Genomic DNA, 21,864 nt, shown 5'->3' on the forward strand with positions numbered 1-21,864 from the left:
TCCCTATCTACATAATGAAGATAATGATAGCAATGATAACATATACTTCATTAGAGTTAATGTGACCTTTAATGAGGAAACGCATCTAGAGGTGAGCTAGTGCCTGGAAGAAAATAGGACATCAATAAGTTAGTGAGCAAACAAACCATGGTCCAAGCACTGTGCTCAGGCACAGTTAGAAGAGGTGTAAGGCCAGTAAGATTCTGGGATGACTTGATATGAAGGGTGAAAAGAGTTAGGGGGTAAGTTAATTTCCAAATTTCTGGTTTGAGCCACTAACCCAACCGAGAAGTGGAGAGGTTTGTAGGGCAAAATAATAAATTCTGTTTGAGTTCTTAGTTTGAGATGCCTTTGAAACAACTGGGTGTATAATTAAGATATGGGTGTGAGACTCAAGAAAGATGTCTTGGCTGTGAATGTATTGATTAAGGAGTCACACTGAAACTGAAGAATATGCATTACATTAATTTAGGAAAAAATAGAAAGATGAAGAGGTGGGACTCTTGTGACCACCAATTTTTAAGGAAAGGGAACATGGAGGATATTAGACAACAGAATCAGAACAGTTACGTAGATGCCAAAAGAGGAATTTCCAGGATGCTAATCAAAACTCATATGTTGGATTTGACAATTAGTCCAATTCCCTGCCTTTAAAATAAATGAGAAACAGGCACAGAGAAGCTAACTAATCTTCACTGAAGTGTCTATTGACAAATACAGAATGCTGCTCTGAGGCAAAGCATTTTCCACAGATTCTATTCTTGACTGACTTTTCCTATTATTGTTGACATTTTTATCTTGAATCTTACTGTTTTGTTATTTAATATTAAAGAGCTAAGCAGCATATAAATAATTACAGAAAAATAGATTTGTGTAGCTCTGTTCAGTTTTCCAGGCTCACATACATGTAACTATGATACTAACATAAGCTGCTGAAACTATATGAAACCAATTAATACAAAATTAATAATTGTTAATGAATCAGAATCTGAGAAAAAAAGGCACAGTAAGTATTTGGGATATGATGTGGCATTACTGCAGCAATGTATTTTTTTTCCCATTAGTCATATAGCCCATGAATTCTCATCTTGCCTAATTTTCCAGAATAGAAGACAGTTTGGTAAATTGTGTTGGTCTACAACCTGTTAGTATCAATACTCTCTGTCTTTCTCTGCAGGGATTTTTATAATTATGTTACAGACAAAATCAATTAGTTCTGGTCTGTTCCCATGGAAACAAAATTATGTCAGAGGCCGTAAATTTGCCATCTTCAAGAATGAAAAGTTGCTCTGTGTCTTACTACTTGAGAGATCAGGAGAAAAAAAATCCAAATGTATTTTTCATGTTCTTGATGACAAGAGAGCTAGTTGTCACGGAAAGACTGGGTCCATTTCTGAGGAGAAAAGATGCTGTATGTGTTTTCTTGGTATCAAAAAGAGATTATTATGGGAAGGGCATAATCTAAAAGACAAAATGGACCAATTAACTACTGTCCTATTGAAGAAAATTATTAATTTTTTCCAAGGGATTATTCTTTTAGGGCTAATGATTGTCTAGTATTTACTACATATCCTCAAGGAACATGTGTGACCAAGAGCATATTTTATCAAAGGCATACACACAGCATTCAACACATTATAATAATAGCCACTGGACACTCTCCAAGGCAGAATTATGTATTATTGTCTGTATTTTAAAGCAGTTTTGAAATAATACCTTGTTGGTATGCCTACCTAACCAGGTGACTTTGAGGATTAAATAATAATAGTAGATAAAACTCTGCTGAATTATTACTGTCTCAGACACTCTGTCATGTAATTTATGCATACTGACTCATTTAATTGTCATTATAATTTTGTGAGGTTAGTAATATTATTACTCCCATTTTATAGATCCAAAATACCTAGGTGTACGCAGGTTGGATAACTTGTCCAAGTTGCAAAAGTAACAAAGAGCCAGAATTTGAACCCAGATAGTCCAGGAAATAGCCTGGGCCCCAAGCCTACAAAATGGGAAGAATTTTAGTTCATTTTTTTCAGAAACAGAATTAGGATGAGTCAGCTACCTTATTAGGAGGTTATTATGTATAGAGTCCTGTGTTAGGAATGGGGTGGTACAACCTAAGAAATGTAGCAATATAGTCTTCACCTTTGTTTTAATGTAGAAGACAAAACAAATATGAATGAATTAATAGTAAACATAAAACCTACTCTAATAAATACCTGCTCACATGTATGTTAAGCATGGAGTTACTTAAAGGTAAGTTAAGCATTGGACTTATTTAAAGGTAAATTAAAAGCCTAGGCTAGCTGCTTCTTCTGTGTACCTCTTGTTATTAGTGTGATGTCAAGGAATTCAGCATTACTATTGGTTTGGACAAACATATTGAGAAAGCAACTCTATAGTATTGATATCACTATGCCATGGCCAAATACAAATGAAATCAGACTTTCTCTACCATTGTTCTTTTCCCGTTATCTAAACACATGATTGTCCATACACAAATGTTGTTATTGATTATTAATTTACAGTTTAATAAAAGAATCTATTTTTGCCTTTCTCTCCCTGGACTCAATATCTCTGGAAACAATAGCTGAGTATGAAAGTACAAGTTCATCTCTGTCTTCAGAACAATTTTATCTCGGAAATAATAAGTCTCTTCTAGGAGATGATGTTTCCTATGATTTTGTCTTTCTTTATCAGACAGCTATAAGCTCAGAGAGACACCTGCTAACTAATAACAACTTGGCCAACACTGTAATAGACAAATCAGCATCAATGGTTTTATTAGCTCCTGAATTTTTCTACTATTTGTTTGCAAACTAAAGTAAGTTTTGCAACATCCATTCCACTTCGACACCTCCTCCAAACCCCTTGCCAATCATTGGTTAAAGGAATAGGCATTTGGTCCAATTGTGGCCAATTAAAGTTGAGGGGAAGTCTGCAAGTGGGTGTAAAAAAGATTTCTTCTCTCATAAGAAAGAGGCTGAGGAGGAGACAGAATTCTGTGTCCTCTGGACCTTATTGCATCAGGATATGATACATCACACTACTGCAGTCACTTATAACCAGAAGGGATGCCACTGTGAGGACAAAGCTGACACACGGAGGGTGGCAGATCACAGAGACAGATCTACCCTAGGCTCTTGATGGCTCACTCATCTCTTGGACCCAAACAACCTCTGCACTGCTTGTTACGTTCAATAAACATCCTTCTTGACTTAGATCATTTTAGACAGCTTTTCTAGTTAGTTGCAGCTGATACACCAAACAAATAAATACCCCTCAGTAGGTTCAAAAACTTAGCCAGTCCAAAAGCTGGCTGACAACCAAATACTGACCACGTATTTGGATGTCCTTTACCCTGTACAAACAGGTGAGTTATGGATCCAGTTACCAAATAAATATAATAAAATTCAAGTAAATACAATCCTGGGTAATTCACTAAATACACAGGATGAATGTCACTCTTGAAATAAAAATAAATAAAAAGCTGGGTTAGTTTCTCTTTCTTACATTAATAGCCTTTGTCATTCTACTTCCTGAGGTCATCTCTGCCATGTCTCTAAATGTTTGCCTCCTTGGAGGAACAAACCAGCAAAGAGGCAGGAAGTCACTCTTCTGCCTTCTTTTTGTCTTGAAATAGCTGCTGTTGTTAGCTAATAAAGATTTTAGTTCACTTTCCACAAACACAAATTTATACCCACTAGCAGTTTAGGCACCTTATATAGTCACAGCACCTTTTTCCGGAAAAGCTCCAGGCCGTTTCTGGGAGCTAACTCATTTGTCCTTATGCTATCCTTATAAGAGATTCTGTGTTTTTATTCCAGTAAGCCACTCTACCACACATCCTTGATAGGTATCTCATCCTTGATGAACTCTGATGTGGCTTGGCATCAGCTTTCTTTCTCCATGATCTGTGTGGAAAGAGAACACAGATGAAGTGAGTCCAGCATCTTTGGCATTTAGATTGCTGTGGGTGCTCTGGTCTGGGTCTCCACTTTTGTGCTTTGTATACTTATAGTCCTAGGTCAAGAAAGCAGAACCAATGCAGAGCAGGTTGTTTGACCCTTATAAGCATCATGCCCTTGTGCCCTTATAAGCTCATGGAAGGATGGGGCCAGGAACCACTTTCAGGATTCTGGGAGTGGGGGTGAGGGCCCCACTTTCTTCTTTGACAGCCTTGATTCAGTCACTCCTTCTGAAGGCAGGTTGGAGTTCTAGAGCATCTTCCTGTTCTTCACTCCTACTCCTTTCCCCCCTTTCCCTTCTTTACTTCCTCTTTGTTTCTTTTCTTGAAATATCAGAAAGACTGAAGAGGTAGACCAGTGGACCATGTGGTCAGCATTGATGTTGTGGGTTATTTTTCTAGTTCCTTTTCAGTCTCTTTTCCTCTCCATCTAAAGCTGATTTGATTGATTGACTAAGAACAATAAATCTTATTCAGTAGCTTCTAAGAGTAAATGTTAAGAGGATGAGGCCAAGATGGCGGAGTAGTAGGATGCTTGTAGCTCACCCTCTCCCATAGATACACCAAGACTCACATCCATGGACCCACTCAGCCAACCAGAGCACCTGCAGAACTCCGACAGAACACTGTCCACTTCAAAAGACAAAAATGCCAAAAATCTGTTTTATTCCTACATAGGCATTAGATAAATAAATAAACTCCTTTAAGGACCACAACAGATAACTGATACTCTATAAGCCACAGTGCCAGAGAGATATGAGCAAGATGAAGAAGCAGAGAAACCATTCCCAATTAAAAGTACAAGAGAAATCCCCTGAAAGAATGATCAATGAAATAGACATTGACAGCCTACTAGATCAAGATTTCAAAAAAAGGAGTGATCAAAGTATTGAAGGAACTAAAAGAGATAGTGTTTAGAGATATAAAATATGTCAAAAATTAAATCAAAGCTATAAAGAAGAGCCAAGTAGAACTGGTAAACTCATTGGCTGAGATGAGAACGGATCTAAAGGCTGTGCAAAGCAGACTAGATAATGCAGAGGAATGAATTAGTGACCTAGAAAACAGGACGACAGAAAGCATCCAATCAGAACAACTGCAAGATAAACAAATAAAGACAAATGAAAGCAACATAAGGGACCTATGGGATAATATAAAGCATGCCAATCTTCGCATAATAGGAGTCCCAGAAGGGGAAGAAAGATCAAAGGGGATCGAAAAGGTTTTTGAAGAAATCATGACTGAAAACTTCCCAAACGTAAAGAAGGAATCAGATATCCAAGTACAGGAAGCTCAGAGGGTCCCAAACAGGAAGAACCCAAACAGACCCACACCAAGACATATCATAATCAAGATGGCCAGAGTCAAGGATAAAGAAATGATTCTAAAGGCAGCAAGAGAAAAGCAAAGAGTGAGTTACAAGGGAACCCCCATAAGGCTCTCAACTGATTTCTCTACACAAACACTACAGGCCAGAAGGGAGTGGCAAGATAGATTCAAAGTCCTGAAAAAAAAAAAAAAAAGATGCAGCCTAGGATACTTTTTCCAGCAAGGCTATCCTTTAGGATAGAAGGAGAGAGAAAGAATTCCACAGATAAGCAAAAACTAAAAGAGTTTAGCAACACTAAACCATGCTAAAATAAATATTGAAAGGTCTACGCTAAATAGAAAAGCAGCAGGATGCTACAGATATGAGACTCATAACTGGAAAGGTGATAACTCATGAATTACAAATAAAATAAACACAAAATTGTAAAAGAAGACATCTAAATCATTAAGAGTGGGAGAGGGAAGCAAGAAAATACAGGGTTTTTTTCCTTTCTTTTTTAAATTTTTTGTTTTCGGTAGGATGGGTTCGAGATATAGTAATGGGCTAATAGACTTATAGAAAAGGGTAACCACAAGCCAGAAACTTACAAGGGAGTCACAAAAACTAAATAAAATCCATGATAATACAAAGGAAAATTACCAAACCACAAAAGGAAGAAGAAAGGAACAAAGAGTAAATACCACATCAACTGCAAAGATAAGTTCAAAATGGCAATAAACACACATCTATCATTAATTACTGTAAATGTTAATGGACTAAATGTTTCAGTCAAAAGACACAGAGTGGCAGGCTGGATAATAAAGCAAGAACCTTCAATATACTGCATACAAGAGACCCACTTTAGGGAGAAGGACACATATAGATTGAGAGTGAAAGGATGGAAAAGGATATTCCATACAAATGGAAAAGCCAAAAAAGCAGGTGTTGTAGTACTAATTTCAGACAAAATAGACTTTAAAACAAAGGCCATAAAGAAAGATAAAGAAGGACATTTTATAATGATTAAAGGAGTGATACAAGATGAGGATATTACACTCAATATATATGCACCCAATATAGGAGCACCTAAATACATAAATCAATTACTAACAGAGATAAAGGGGGATATTGATGGGAATACAATCATAGTTGGATATTTTAACACCACATTAACATCACTAGACATATCTTCCAGACAGAAAATAAATATGGCAACAGAGAAACTAAATAATACAATAGAAAAATTAGATTTGGTGGATATTTCAGAGCAGTACACCCCCCAAAAATAGGATATACATTCTTTTCAAGTGCACATGGAACATTTTCTAGGATTTATCATGTACTTGGGCACAAAAGAAACCTCAACAATTGTAAGAAGATAGAAATTATCTCAAGCATCTTTACTGACCACAATGCCATGAAACTAGAAATCAACAACAGAGAAACAAAGGAGAAAAAAAGGAAAGCATAGAGATTAAACAATATGCTATTAAAAAACCAATGGGTCAATGAGGAAATCAAAGCTGAAATTAAAAAATACCTTGAGACAAATGAAATGAAAGCACAACCACACAAAATTTATGGGACACAGCAAAGGCAGTGCTAAGGGGGAAGTTTATAGCAATACAGGCCTTCCTCAAAAAAGAAGAAAATCTCAAATAAATAATTTAACCCACCAACTAAAATAACAAGAAAAAGAAGAACAAAAATCCCCAAAAGGCAGCAGAAGAAAGGAAATTATAAAGATCAGGGAGGAAATAAATAAAATAGAGATTTAAAAAACCATAGAAAAAATCAATCAAACCAAAAGCTGGTTTTTTGAAAAAGTAAATAAAATCAACAAACCTCTGGCCAAACTCACAAAGAAGAATAAAGAGCACAAATTACCAAAATAAGAAAGGAAAATGGAGAAATTACAACAAATAAAATAAATAGAAATACAGAATATTATATGAGAATATTATGAAAAATTATGTGGAACCAAACTGTATAACCGAGAGGAGATGGACAAGTTTCTGGAAACATACAGTCCACCAAGACTGAATCAAGAAGAAACTGACCACTTGAACAAACTGATCACTAGAAATGAAATCAAAATAGCAATTAAAAACCTCCCTACAAATAAAAGTCCAGGACCTGATGGCTTCACTGGGGAATTCTACCAAACATACAAAGAAGAACTAATACCAGTCCTTCTCAAACTCTTCCAGAAGATTGAAAAGGAGGGAATACTCCCAAACTCATTCTATGAAGCCACCATCACCCTGATACCAAAACCAGGCAAAGACACTACCAAAAAAGAGAATTATAGGCCAATATCACTGATGAACATAGATGCCAAAATCCTCACAGATTATTAGCAAATAGAATCCAACAATACATAAAAAAGATTATACATCATGACCAAGTGAGGTTCATCCCAGGGACACAAGGGTGGTTCAACATATGCAAATCAATCAGTGTAATACATCACATCAACAAGAGAAAGGACAAAAACCACATGATCATCTCAATAGATGCAGAAAAAGCATTTGGTAAAATTCAACACCCATTTATGATAAAAACTCTCACCAAAGTGGGTATAGAGGGAACATATCTCAACATCATAAAAGCTATATATGACAAACCTACAGCCAGCATAGTACTCAATGGTGAAAAACTCAAAAGCTTCCCACTAAAGTCTGGGACAAGACAAGGATGCCCACTATCACCACTCCTATTCAACATAGTCTTGGAAGTCCTAGCCACAGAAATCAGGCAAGAGAGAGAAATAAAAGGGATCCAAATTGGAAAAGAAGAGGTAAAAGTGTCACTATATGCTGATGACATGTTACTATATATAGAAAACCCTAAAAGTTCCACACAAAAACTACTAGAGCTGATCGAAAAATTCAGCAAGGTAGCAGGTTACAAGATTAAGTTTCAAAAATCAGTGGCATTTCTTTACACTAATGATGAATCAACAGAAAAAGAAAGTAAAGAAACAATCCCCTTTAAAATAGCACCCAAAGTAATTAAATACCTAGGAATAAATCTCACCAAGGAGGTGAAAGAGTTATATACAGAAAACTATAAACCATTGATGAAGGAAATAAAAGAAGACTTTAAACATTGGAAAGATATCCCATACTCTTGGATTGGAAGAATCAATATTGTTAAAATGGTCACACTGCCCAAGGCAATCTACAGATTTAATGCAATCCCTATCAAATTACCCAGGACATATTTCACAGAAGTAGAACAAATCATAATAAAATTTATATGGAACCATCAAAGACCTAGAATTGCCAAAGCATTACTGAAGAGAAAGAAAGAGGCTAGAGGAATAACTCTCCCAGACTTCAGACAATACTATAGAGCTATAGTCATCAAGACAGCATGGTATTGGTGCAAAAACAGACATATAGACCAATGGAACAGAATAGAGAGCCCAGAAATGGACCCACAAACTTTTGGTCAACTCATCTTCGACAAAGGAGGCAAGAATATACAATGGAATAAAAACAGTCTCTTCAGCGAATGGTGTTGGGAAAACTGGAGAGCAGCATGTAAAGCAATGAAGCTAGAACACTCCCTTACACCATACACAAAAATAAACTCAAAATGGATCAAAGACTTAAACATAAGACAAGATACAACAAACCTCCTAGAAGAAAATATAGGCAAAACATTATCTGACATACATCTCAAAAATGTTCTCCTAGAACAGTCTACCCAAGCAATAGAAGTAAAAGCAAGAATAAACAACTAGGACCTAATGAAACTTACAAGCTTCTGCACAGCAAAGGAAACCATAAGGAAAACAAAAAGACAACCTATGGAAGGGGAGAAAACTTTTGCAAATGAAAGCGACAAAGGCTTGATCTCCAGAATATATAAGCAGCTCATATGACTTAATAAGAAACAACCAAACAACTCAATCCAAAAATGGGCAAAAGACCTAAACAAGCAATTCTTCAAGGAAAACATACAGATGATCAATAGGCACGTTAAAAAATGCTCAATATCACTAATTATCAGAGAAATGCAAATCAAAACTACAATGAGGTATCACCTCACACCAATCAGAATGGCCACCATTCAAAAATCCACAAATGACAAATGCTGGAGAGGCTATGGAGCAAGGGGAACCCTCCTACACTGCTGGTGGGAATGCAGTTTGGTGCAGCCACTATGGAAAACAGTATGGAGATTCCTCAAAAGACTAGGAATAGACTTACCATATGACCCAGCAATCCCACTCCTGGGCATATATCCAGAAGGAAATCTACTTCAGGATGACACCTGCACCCCAATGTTCATAGCAGCACTATTTACAATAGCCAAAACATGGAGACAGCCTAAAAGTCCATCAACAGATGACTGGATAAAGAAGAGGTGGTATATTTATACAATGGAATACTACTCAGCCATAAAAACCGACAACATAATGCCATTTGCAGCAACATGGATGCTCCTGGAGAATGTCATTCTAAGTGAAGTAAGCCAGAAAGAGAAAGAAAAACACCATATGAGATCGCTCATATGTGGAGTCTAAAAAAAAAATGAAAACAAAAATAAACAAACAAAGCATAAATACAAAACAGAAACAGACTCATAAACATAGAATACAAACTTGTGGTTGCCAAGGGGGCAGAGGGTGGGAAGGGATAGACGGGATTTCAAAATTGTAGAATAGGTAAACAAGATTACACTGTATAGCACAGGGAAGTATACACAAGATCTTATGGTAGCTCACAGAGAAAAAAAATGTGACAATGAAAATATGTATGTTCACGTATAACTGAAAAATTGTGCTTTACACTGGAATTTGACACAGCATTGTAAAATGATTATAAATCAATAAAAATGTTAAAAAAAGAGTAAATGTTAGATAAGCAGAGGTAGAAAAACTAGCATGCTAAAACCAATGTGTAATATATAACAGTCTGATAGCATATTCCTTTCACCTTAGCCCAATTGAACTGAGGATTATTTGAAAGCATAATATATGTAATTTTTAAATTAGCAGTTGGTATTTTTTTTTTTAAATTCCGTTCACTTATACAAAGCTTGTAAGTCAGACTGGTCTGGACTCTCACTAATAAATCTTCCTTTACAATTTACTATGACCAAAAAAATGAACACTAAGTGTCACCTTTTTATTTACTATAGAGTCTTTTAAATTCATTCCTAAGCTACCAGTCTTTTCTCTAATCTGTCATCAGAATGATTTTTATAAACGGTATATCTTACCTTTATTAAAATTTGTCAGTGGCTCTCAGTGACTTATAGTCACTTTAGCAAAGTGTACAGGTGCCTTTATGATGTGGCCTCTGCCTCTCCTCTCTTACTTTTCACTCAGTAGCAGCACAGACTTGACTCTGCCATTCAGCAGCTGTGTAACATTGAACATATTACCTAACCAATCCAATACTTAGTTCCCATCTATTAAGGGGGTTAGAATTCCCAGTGAAACACAGCTGTTGTTAGAATTGAATGATCTTATCTGTGCACACACACAAACACACATGCATGTAATGTCACTTGTACAATAGCTGATTTAAAGTAGATTTTCCAAAAAAATAAAAAATAAAGTAGATTTTCCATAAAAGCTGGAGGTTTTAGTAGTAATAGAAGTAGCAATAATAGTAATAATAGCATTATAGTTATTATTACTTAAATAACACCTATCAGATTCAAGCATCAGAGCCTGAAGCATTAAATGGTTAAATACATTTATAGCCCTTAAATAAATGTTACTTCTCTCTACTTTAAAGCCACAGCTTAATAAATACTGCTGCTTCTATCCTTCACAGCACACAAGTAACTGGGTTTTAAATACCTTGGTTTCCAGACCAACATATAATGAGCATGATGTTAAATAAGCAAAATATCAATTTAGATATTCCATATTATTTTCAGTCTTTTCTTTGGGGACATGGAGGGGAGATGAGGTAGGGAGGGCTGCATATCAAATGAGACCTAAGAGGTTAAGGAGAAACAAAAGAATGGAGTTTGAGAAAGCATGCCAGAAGGTTCTGATTTGCTTGAGTTCTCTCTTCTCCCTCCCCTTGTGAAAATTACTGATCTATGGATCAGAGAAAATGTATCTCACGGCTTGAGCTCCAAAAGGGAGAGGTTTTTTTCAGTCTCAAGTATGCATGGGAAATAGCAATGATTTCTGCATATGGCCTCATGCTCCAATTTAGGCCTCATACTTTAAGTTGAATTATGTCTTAATAAGATCTCTATCTCACTCATATTTCCAAGTAGACCATGGTTTATAGATTAAATGTAAAATAAAATTAGACTACTTGAGTTAAGACGAGAATAAGGAGTCTTTAAATCAGTTCTGAACTTCAGTGAGCATAAGAATCACTTGGACTGACTCCTTGTTAAAGATGCAGATTTCTGTGTTCAGTCTCTGGAGATTGTGAAAAAGTTGGTCTGCAGCAAGGCCCAGGGATCTGCGTTTTAAACAAGCTCCTTAAATGAATTTGGTGGAGGTGGCACATGGATTACAATTTGAGAAGGTTGCTATGAAGGAAAAGAGTAGAGATAGCTACAAATACAAGAAAGGTGCTTTGTACAATCAAGGTTGGAATTTAGCTCTGATGTTCCTGGTAGGTAAGAAAAAGTGAAAGCACACTGGGTCACATGTATTTGATCTTGTTTTAGGAAACAAAACCAAAAACAATTCCTAAAAGCTGTGTATAAAGACGAACTTTCTCTAAGAACTAAACTGAGGGAAGAAATTTTGCTTAGGACCATAGCGTAAAGGACACGAGGTAACATGCTGAACAGATGTCTTAAATTTAATTTCATGAAAGACCCATACAAGGTTTAATCAAATAAGTCTTCTAATAATGGCTAAAATTAGTCAAACTTGGTGATTTCCATTAAGTTGGTGATGAGATAAGATGGTTCAGAAACTGTACTTTCAGATTATTTAATATAAGTATTGGACCTGGAAATACCCCCGAAATGGATAGCCTGCCTTTGAAATTACCTTAATAGAATATCAGCAGTTTGGAAATTAAGGGGAAGTTCTTCATACCATGAATGAAGAAGTGGTAGTTCAAGGAGCATGACAGAAGCTTTACTCTGAAAAGAGTAGTTGTCACCAGCAGAGGAACTTTGGACAAAGTTGCTTTAATTTTATTTTTCTTAATCTATTTCTATTTTTACTACTAATGTTATTATTTGTAATACTAATACCAATAATTGAATTTTCTAGAGACAAGTTTAATTTTATTTGCATTTCCTTTTGTGTTAGTTTACCCTAACAATTTATCCTTTAATACCTTATAGAGTCCAGTGTTAGTTTAATTATTTTCTTACTCCAGCTACATTGGTTTTAACCATCATTTTGCCTCCTTAGTTTATCCTTTATTTTTAGCCATTTATGCTTTTTTCTTTCCTTTCAATCCATTTTATCTTCCTTTATGCTGACAACATGATGTACCTGCTTCAGAATTTTCCAGATCAAAACTATTTCTGGCAGGCATTAGGCTATAAAACTCTGGGGACTCAGTTAGCTCTTTGTGCAAGGACTGAAGCAAATCCAAAGCTGTTCACTGAGGAACTCACAGATTTTGCCAGCAGGTCCATGGCAGAGTTTCCCCATGGGAAAGAGGTAGCCTTCCATCTGGATGGGATCGCTGGTTGGCTCTTCTGTAATAGCTGTACCCTATGAGTTGCTCATTTGATTTTAAGACTTGAGGCTCTTTATCAAGGATATAACTTCAGTGGTCAAATCACCAAGATATTATGAATTGAAAGAGTGGAAGTTTGTCTAGGAAGCAAACCATACATCTGCTTTTCTGGATACTCCAGAGATTCTCCTGGATCGAATTTGACTATTAGAGGGCTTCATGGGGGTCTGTGTTAACTTAAAATCTGGAATTTCTTTCTTTGAGTTGTATAAAATTCGTTTCTGCCCTTACTCTAAAAATGTTGAGCCCAGGAGGCTCAGAGCTAAATGTATATTCTAAGACAGTAACTGCATTAATCCACCATCTTTAACAGCTTTATCATCTACATTTTCTCCATTTTCTTTGTCTTCAACTAACTATTGCACATGGATTTTGAAAAAAATAATATACCATTTTACATGACTTTTTTATAGAGGTGGGATATAATAAATGTCATATTTCTCTAAATACATGATTTAAAAAATTTATTTCTTCTTAAGCATGTGTATGTTTCTTACAAATAAACCATTTTCTCAAGGACTATATTTTATAATGAAAATAAATGTTAAATGTTGAACTTGGAAGCCCAGTATCCTAAATTGAAAAGGATCTTTCAGGCTATCTTGTTTCATCACTTGAGTTTATAGCAGTGGTCCTTAAAATTTAGCATCAGAAGGACCTGTAAGGCTTTCATTAAAACACAGCTTACCAGGCCTCACCCTAGAGTTGCTGATTCTGTAGATATGAGTGAGAACCCAAATTTTGCATTTCTAATAAGTGTACAGAGGATGCTGATGATGCTGGCCCAGGAATCACATTTTGATAATGACTGGCTTACAGAATTCAGAATTTGATGGGTTTTTTTTTTGAAGATAGAAGCATATATACTAGTCATACTGCTCTCATTTTCATGATTTCTCAAAGATGATAGTCATAACTTCTTCAGTCTCATGTGTTCATTTGTTTAATGTCCTGTGGTGTAATTCTTCTGAGCTTGAAATCTCGAAATTTATGATAGTATTTCACAGATGCCTGCAATAGCTTCCTGTGTCTGTGCGTCCAGCCTGACTCCCATGTAGCCTATTTTCACCCAACAGTCAGAGTGATTAGAAGAAAAGAGAAAGCAAATAATGTCATTCCTCTGTGCAAGAGCCTATAGGAGCTACCCAGAGAAAAGGCCAAATGCCTTACAATTGCCTCTAAGACCTTATGACCTGGTGTTCCATTTACCTAGGTGAACGCATATCCTGCTCACCTCCTTTCTGACTCCTGTCTAGCCAGACTTGCTTTTGGCTGTCCTCTGCCCCTACCAAACACATGTATACTGTTCCTCTCCTAGGAGTACTCTTCCTCTAGATAGCTGAATGCCTAGCTCCCCCATGTTCTTTAAGTCTTGGTCAAAAGTTTACCTTCTCAAATAGACCTACTGTGCTTCCCCTCCAGTTCCTTACCTGGCTTTATTGTTCCCAAAGCACTTATATCACCTTATTATGTATTCTATAATTTACTTATTTGCAATGTTTATTATTCATTTTCTGTTTCTCCTAGGTGGAACATAAGACTTGGGAGGCTGGAATTTTTGCCTTTTTTGGTCTGTTTTGTTCACCAATGAATCCCAAGTGCATAGAGCAGTGCATAGCACATAGTGGGTGCTCAACAGACATTTTCTGAATAAATGAATTATTTAATTTTAGTTTCTCAAAAAGATTTAATTTTTTTTTTACTTAGATTTACTATTTAGAAATTCAACCTACAAGTACTCTTTAGAAAGTCTTGTATTCTATGTAAGGCAGCATATTTTATAATAGCACCTCTAGAAAAAATGTGAAATGTCCACTAATAGGGGATTAGCTAAGTAAATAAAGTAACTTGGTTTTGTATCATATAGCCATTAGGATGCTAAAACAGAAAAGAACAACAAAAGCCTAATTCTCTATAGGCACAATATCTCCTAATTATGTAGTCCTATTTAATCTAGATCAAAATACATACATTCAAATCCTGTTTACCTCAGAGATAATGGACTGAGTATGCGAAGTTTATCAGACTCTCCTTAAAAGAAAGCAAATTGGGGACTGAAATGTTTTACTTAAAGAATTCCACACTTCAGAATATCTTAGAGAAGTAATAGTAATGATAATAGAGAATACTTGCTGTGTGCCAGGCACTGAGTAGCTCATTTTATCTTCACGATAACCTTTATAGGGTTACTGTGAACCCTATAAAGGAGATAAAGGTTGTTTTTGTCCTCATTTTGCAGGTAAGGAAACAAGCGGGTTCAAGAGGATAAGTTACATGTCCAAGGCCACATGGCTAGTAAATCATGCCACCAAATCCAGTGTCTTTTTTTCTTTAGAAAAAGTAATGATCAGAGTCTCTTTTTACTCATCTGCTTCTCCAGCTTCATATTACACACTCTCCTACATATGTGCTCACCCCTGGTCAAAGTAATCTATTTGCCATTCCCTGAAAGCCCCCCATCTGGCTTCTGGCTTTCAAAAACATTCCCTCTGCCTGAAATATTATTCACCACCAATTGTTGCCTGTTAAAATCCTACCTGCACTCCAAGGCTCATCATACCCAAATTCTGAGTCAGAAGTAATTTTGCCTTCCTCTGAACCCCAGTAAGCATGCATATATTGTCTTTAAAATTCATATAATAATTATAAGATTTTAACTTCTGCTTTTACTAAGGATGTACCTTATTGCTTCCACATTTACTATTAAATTCCTTGAGGATAAAGATTTCATTGCCTACCTACCACAATACGCAGGATTATTAGATATCTGTTGAATACAATTACCTAAAACAAATTCTGCAGATACCCTATCCAGTGTTGTAGCCCTGGCCACATGGAGGAACTGAGCACTTGAAATGTAACTAGTGCCAAATTTTGAAATGATAATATTTTGAGTATATTGGCTTAAATAAAAAACAGCATTAGTAACATTAATTTCATTTTTTTTGGTCTTTTTTGATGTCAGCATCTGAAAATTTTCAAAGTACATATGTGGGTCTCATTCTATTTACTTTAGCTAGTGCTGGTCTAGTATATACCTTTACCCTACTCCATCATCCTCCACCAAGTGATCAAACCCGTAAATGAATGTGTGAATTAAGGAAGGGGGCAATCCCCCATTCTGAGATGTGCTAAAAGGAAGGTATTCACTCTCTGGATAGATAATTTTTTGGTTTTACTTGATCAGATTGTTGTTTTTGTCCTCAAGTCATAGGATTTTGGACCAAGAAACATAAGTGAATTTTCTGTGTGTGTGTGTGTGTGTGTTTGTGCGTGTGTGTACACATGCATGTGCTTCTGGAGCATCAACCATATTTAAATCTGAATATAACAGAATTATAGGAAGCTTTTTATTTTGAAGTAAATTGGTATCACGGAAAATTGAAAGCAAACAGAGTTCTCAGCCCAATAAACAATCCTTGATCCATAATCCTACCATAACACAGTTTTGCTTCAGCCGTAAGAGAGAGCCCTCTGAGTTGCCCTCAGCCATGTCTCTCCTGCTTGCTGGTGCCTTGTGCTTTAGGCAGTTTCTTTCCAGGCAACCACAGACTGTTTACTGACTGTAATCAAAGTGACAGAGCACTGTTTTCACAACCGAGTGTTAAGAGTCGATTGCCTTTTTCACTTGGCAACCTGAGGGAACTTGAGGTACAACTTCAGGATAGTGGTGCTTGCTTCTCCGCACGTTACCTGCACTCCTTTGAGGCTTAAAATACAGAGGATTGAGATTTATCTAGCTTGGAACACAGATGCTGTAAGATCTGCCTTCAGATCACTATTAATAGTAAACTCCACTGGAGCACAGGCTGATTTAGGTGGGGCTGAGGTTCAGCTGTCACATGATTCTTCACCAGCCAGAACTCAGCCACCTGAGTAGCTTCTCTATTAAGCATGCCCCCCAAGAAGATGGTTATGATGCTATGGAGTCTGATTACCCTGAGGTGGTGCTGCAGAAGACAGTGTAACATAATGGAAAAGTATGCCCTGCACCATCTTTTTAGAAACAAGAGTTAATGAAAAGGTAAGGAAGAGAAGGAGGAAAACAGAAAGAGGGGAATGAAATCTGTGATTTGGGTAACCTGTGTTCTAGGCTTGTCTTTGACATCACTTGCTGTGATATATTGAACACTCAATGTTTTTGGCATTCAGTGTCCACATCTTTTATAGAGAGGGAGATGGGAGAAATTGACTAGTTCATTTGCAGTGGCTCTTTAATATCTAAAGCTCTGGGACTCTGGACTCGGTGTATTCCAACATTCATCCCTTCTGAGCGACCTGAGGGTATAGCAGTCACCTTATAGTCTAAACCAAATGGTCATTGAATACTGGACTAATCATGTAATTGGGGTTGGCTGTGTTATACCTGTTAGAGTCTCTCTCCATATTCAGAATATTTTAGTGAACTATGTGCTTGCTCAAATTTAAACCACGTTTTTTGATGAATCAATACTATGAATGCCTTGAGTAGAGCATGGCTGGAAGGTTGGTTACTAAAAAGAACTATCCCTCAAATCCCTTCTAACTTTGCATATTCAATTTTGTGTACATGATTTCATTTCAGACAGAGATTGCAGCAACCAGTCTTCTAATTAGAGCCAAGATGGGCATAGCCTGTCCAGCCCTTCCCAGGATGGACGATCTAGCGAGTAAGACCATGGCTAGAGAGTACAGCAATCATGAGGAGAAAGGTAAGAGCTGAATGGAGAAGATGCTCAGAAGGACAAAACTGGAATTTGTGGCATTTCTACAATGTTCCATGTGTGCTACCTGAACTAACTCCTCAAGGACATGGATAATTCAGGATTCTGATAAAATTGCCTATGCAAAGTTGGTCATTGAATTCACTCATTCTTCAAGTGTCTTTGAACTTTCTAATCAACTTTTGGTAAACCTGGAACTTCCCTAAAAATAATCTATTAATTTTTTTTAAAAAAGGGAAAAAGACACTTGAAGTTTCCACATCAAGGGCCCCTTTTTAGATTTTAAATAATTAGTTTTCAAATTTTGTATTCAGGAAAAAATTAATAGACTAAATAGAAAATATTTTGTCATGCATAAAATTCCCTAAATTCAGCTTTCCTGAGGGATATGGATTGTAGGGGGAAAAAAGAGTATTATTTTATGGTTAAATTGGTCTCATAGATGTTGTTTGAAACATAGCACCACTGTACTGCATTTAATGTATATTTTAAAGAAATGTGTCTTACAATGACAGGAGACACTGAGTAAACAACAAGTCTAACAAATGCACTATTGCAGTTTCCTGGGTGTATCTAAACTCTTGTGCTAATTTGCATAGGGATCTGCATCATGATTTGGATGTGCTCTGCCACTTTTCATTTACTCCCAAGCATTACCCTTTTCCTTTTTAAAATATACTAAATGTTTCTGAATAACAAGTTGGAATGATATTCTCTAACGAGTAAAGTTTGTTCTCACAGTTGTCACTGTACTGGTGGAGGGAATGGTCATATCAGCAGTAAACTTTTTGCTCTCTATACTGACTGCATAATATAAGGTGACCCTTCATCAAAAAACATTCCTTTTCTGATTCAGGTTTTCATTCTTATTAATATTTTACTGGTTGATTATTTACATTTTCATTGTAGACTACCCAAATACTTTGTGTATAAAGGTAGGATATAATTTTTTCAATGATCCAGTGCCAGTTTGAGAACCCAAGCACCATTTCATAGGCATCCATCATAGACTTAGCCTCAAACATAATATTATATTCCTTCTGTTTACCATGCAAGCATCAGCCTCCTGCTTCAAAATACAAATATTCTCATCCTAATATTTAACATATCTTTTATATAGTGATAATTTTCATGACCTGGTTCAGACTGGTAGAGGTCATGAAGAAAGCATAATTGAATAGTAATATTATAGGATGTTTCTCTAGAGAAAAGACTTTAGAATATAATTTGCTCTGAGGGACATAGAGAATTTTTTTAGTAGGGGCAACCACAATCTGCCCCCAGTTGTGAGTAGGGCTGTGGGAAATCAACAAGGAAAAGCAACTGTGGTGTTAACCCAGCAAATACCTCCTTAAAGAGTTGAAAAGGCTGACTCACCTTGGTAATGGAATTCCTTTTAGGAAATGCAATTCATTATTAATTCCACTTAGCTATTAGGTTAATTCACTTCTTCCTCAGAAATGCCACTTTCTGAAAATGCATTTTAAAATGAATTTTGGCTTTAAAATTTTTGTTGGTTTACGGATCTGCCTTTCCTGTAAATTTGCCACAATTGCAGTTTCAAAAATTAGAAATCAGTGTTTTGTTTCCAGCTGAATGACCTGGACATTCAAAAAGTATCTTTCAGTAGACACTTCCTTGATTATTTAAGACTTAATTTTCAAAGGAGTAATTTATAAGGTACAGATAAAAAGAGGGCAAATCACTGTACAAATTGAAGTTCATGGATGCTTATTTCTGAGTGTGCACAATTGTTTATATTGTTAGTTTGCAAAATATACCACAACCAGCAGCTGGGTCAACTTTCAAATAGAGGTAAAGGTAGGAAATGAACAATTTGAAATATAAAACTGCTTTAAACATGTAGAATAAATACTGTCTTTTTCAACCAAGGGAGAAATGGACATGAATGTGTTTTTGTTATTTTAAGTATTTACATAGTCTTTTTATTTAACACAACCCACTTATTGGAATTTTGAAATTATTTTGAAAGTCATTTCTCAGCTGTGTTTCACTTTTCTAGCCAAGCTTTCATTAGTTTCTTTTATTTTTCTCTGACTCCCTTTAGTCAATTGGTTTTCAAACCTGGCTGCATATTTGAACTATACTTGCAGAGCTTTTAAACAAACACTGATAACCAGGATTAGCCCCAGAGAATCTAACTGAACTGGCATAAGGGGAAGCCGGCTTTGCTCATTTTTAAGTTTCCCAGGTGATTCCAATGTGCAGCCAGAGCTGTGGGCCACTCTGTGAATAAACTCATCATGTTTCACCTCTTTTTGTTTTCTCTCAGATGTTGCAGATCCATTTCCCATCAACTATTTTTTTTTCTTCTATCATTTTTTGTGAGGTTTTAATAATTTTATTTTCATTTTTCATTTTGCTTTTTCTTTCTGAGTTTCCATATTCTGGCCAAGAAGTTCTCATTCCAGGCATATGTATTTGATTTGTGGTTTTATCTAATGCTACCAAGTTTTATGTCAATGAATTAAAGTTCAGTGATGTAAATATCAGCAGTAAAAGCAGAAATGTGGGAGGTAATACATAGAATATTCAAAGATTTGAAATGAAAGAGATAGAAAAACGGTGGGCAGTTGCATGAGCCTGAAGGAGCAGACAAGAAATCGAAGTGCCACTGTGGCTATCCCTCCAAATACAGTCAAGCCAGTTTCTCTCCGAAGTTTCTTTTCCCTTACTGGTAAAAATACTGGTTGGATTGGCAAAAGGAAAAAATACCTGCCAAAAATCCCTTGGCCATATCCTGCTTGTAGGTATGTTTTGTTGGATCTATCCCAGTGTTGTAAATAATTTGAAATAGATGACAACACTTAACAAGAGGCATATTTTTCATAAAAATCTGGGTTTTTAAGCTTCTTTGGAAAAATTATTTGATTCAACAATCTCCTAGCCCTAAGGAGCTTCCCCTTTTTATAAGGGGCATGAGCTGTGGAGTTCCTTAGTCCTAGTCTGACTAGCTTTACTCATTTTTCTTACCTGCTTTGCCCATGTAGAATTTGGGCTTATTTCCTGATGAATTTATTCTTAAAGTTATTTCCAATCATGATACAAATTCCATGAAAAGAAATTACTCAGAATATCATATCACCCTGAATGTGCCCGATCTCATCAGAATACTTTGTTTAGGTAGAACAAAAGCAACTTATAAAGAGAAAGTGTTACAAGCAAAAACACCAACGACACAGAGAAGCTAAGAAACAGGTGGTAGGTTCCCAAATAGAGGCTTGAGTTCATAAAATGTGTCTTATTAAGCCCTATGCAAGAATATCTGGGGTTCTAGTTTAGAAACACAAGGTCACTTAACAGTAAGAATTGGGATTCAGTGAATTATTCCAGTTCCAGCTCTTGGAAAAAGAAAAAGACAAAATGTTCTGTACAACCCAAGTGAGAATAAAGTATCTTCTGAATATTAGGAGATTGAAATTCCCAAAAGTGAGCTTCTTGGCAGAAAATGGTCAAAGTTATTTAAAGAATGACTTCTCATCTTTGAAATCACCCATTGAATAAAACAATATTAAACCACTGTTTAATAATTTAAGGACCATCATTTCTTTCTCTTTCCTCCAGCTCAGAATTTAATCACATGAAGGGCTCCCTGTATGCAGTTTCCAAAATGATGAAAACCTAATTCAGTTATTACAGAAATAACTCCAGACTTTTAAAAGGTTTCTCTGAACTAAAACAACCCCTGAGAATTCCACCACTAGCCTATATTTACATGCACTGTATTTGTGTATATGTACATTTAATTTGTAAACATGCTTATAAGTTACTTTGCAGTTGTTCTCTAGTTACATATATTGGGCAGAAGTTTCTTTAAAGTTCTTTATATAAAGTCCCTTATCACGTCAAATCCTGGGAAAAAAGAGATGGAATATTAAAAGAATCAATCAATAAATATGTGGCACATTAAAACTTGTGGTATCCAGTTGAATGGGTATTCATATAAATTTTAAAAACTTCTGTGGCTAATTATGTGTCTGAATGTAAATTCGAATTTTAGATATCTAAAGAGCTGGTGCCCATCAAGCAGTTCATAGAGCAAAGCCCATCTTTGCTTAGCAGTAGTAAATTTTCTTTATTAATTTATTTTCAAGTAAATGAAAATTAACACTGTTCTGCTCTTAAATAGGTATCTACGCTTGCTGTATCCCATTAAAATGCATC

At 36.0% G+C, this 21,864-nt stretch overlaps 1 protein-coding gene across 1 annotated transcript in view; it reads right to left on the bottom strand.

Moving 5' to 3' along the window:
* Positions 1-21,864, bottom strand: part of SCN3A (sodium voltage-gated channel alpha subunit 3) — a 113,550-nt gene that overhangs the window by 87,604 nt on the left and 4,082 nt on the right. Inside the window, exon 2 of the mRNA XM_045507649.2 lies at positions 3,741-3,917. The gene's annotated coding sequence lies outside the window, so the exon portion shown is untranslated. The remainder of the gene's footprint in view (positions 1-3,740; positions 3,918-21,864) is intronic.

The sequence above is a fragment of the Camelus bactrianus genome, chromosome 5 (genome assembly GCF_048773025.1).
Source record: "Camelus bactrianus isolate YW-2024 breed Bactrian camel chromosome 5, ASM4877302v1, whole genome shotgun sequence".
NCBI lineage: Eukaryota > Metazoa > Chordata > Mammalia > Artiodactyla > Camelidae > Camelus > Camelus bactrianus.